The sequence below is a fragment of the Teleopsis dalmanni genome, chromosome 2 (assembly GCF_002237135.1).
Source record: "Teleopsis dalmanni isolate 2A chromosome 2, ASM223713v2, whole genome shotgun sequence".
Lineage (NCBI taxonomy): Eukaryota > Metazoa > Arthropoda > Insecta > Diptera > Diopsidae > Teleopsis > Teleopsis dalmanni.
Genome location: NC_051847.1, coordinates 24,255,453 through 24,256,556, shown reverse-complemented (window position 1 = coordinate 24,256,556; position 1,104 = coordinate 24,255,453). Strand labels below are relative to the sequence as shown.

The 1,104-nt window shown below is 37.0% G+C and overlaps 1 pseudogene; it reads left to right on the top strand.

Annotated features, from left to right (window-relative positions):
- The first annotated feature begins 279 nt into the window (after positions 1–279).
- The window catches only part of LOC119674147, a 9,168-nt pseudogene continuing 8,343 nt past the window's right edge, over positions 280–1,104 (top strand).

Below are 1,104 nucleotides of genomic sequence, written 5' to 3'. Positions count from 1 at the left end.
TACATATTTACAGTTGAAAAAGCCGTTTACTAATACTGTATACTTATTAAAAGGAAATTTAATTACAAAGAAATTAAATTATGCTCTCCTGAAATGAGAAGAAAAACAACATCACCGATTTGGGCACGTTGGTATACTGAGGAACTAATCAATGCTACTGATTAGGCCACATTGGTATACTAAGGAACTAATCAACGTTACCGATTAGGCCACGTTGGTATACTAAAGGAACTAGATCAATAAACCTTGCTGAACTGCGTCTTCTGTGGGAGGGAGGTCATGGAGCCGGGTGAGGTACCTACGGGCGAGTGTCAAGAGGTACTTGTGATCTTGGCATTGTCATAAAGTGTTGAGATGGAGAAGTACTTGCCATTAGGCTTGCGCTTATAATTGGTGCAATCACGAAGAAGTCTCCGCTCAAACAAGTTTATTTTTCCGTTTGAGCGAAAGTGATGGCTGACCAATTAGGGAAAGCGTAGGTGAGGAGAGGACGAATAAGCTGCTTATAGCAGAGCAGCAGTTAAGCTGGTTATGTCTTCGAAGTGCAGTTTTGAGTTGAGTGAGCCTGAACCGGGTGTTACGGATGGCATAGTCAGCATATGGTATAAAGTTATGTTGATATGAGAGGACAAGACCAGTGATCTCCTTCCTACAATTTTCGTTTTCATTTTCACTCTACACATTGGAGACCGCAGAAGCAAATATATACGTTCATAGATGTTTTCGATAAAAATAAAAATAAACTTAAAAAATTAAGTTTTATTAATTTATCAATTTAAATTCATATATTTCGTACATATACCATAAAAGTAGTTTTATCAGTACATCAAAAGAAAATTTGCGTAATTGTAGTAGATTAAAAACATGTTGCGGGGCGCATGTGGCCCTTGGACCGTGCTTTTGACAGCCCTGATCTAGACTATGATCGAGGTACTCTTTTTAAATGTTCTTTCGACGTTTAATCATTTTAAGAAGTGGAATGTTTCGGTTACGTATTACATGTCCAAAACCTGTAACTTTCATTCCTTTATTTTTCTTAATAATTTTGTATGTTTTCTTAGTGTCCTGAGAACTTCATCATTGGAAATTTAGCCTTGATATCTA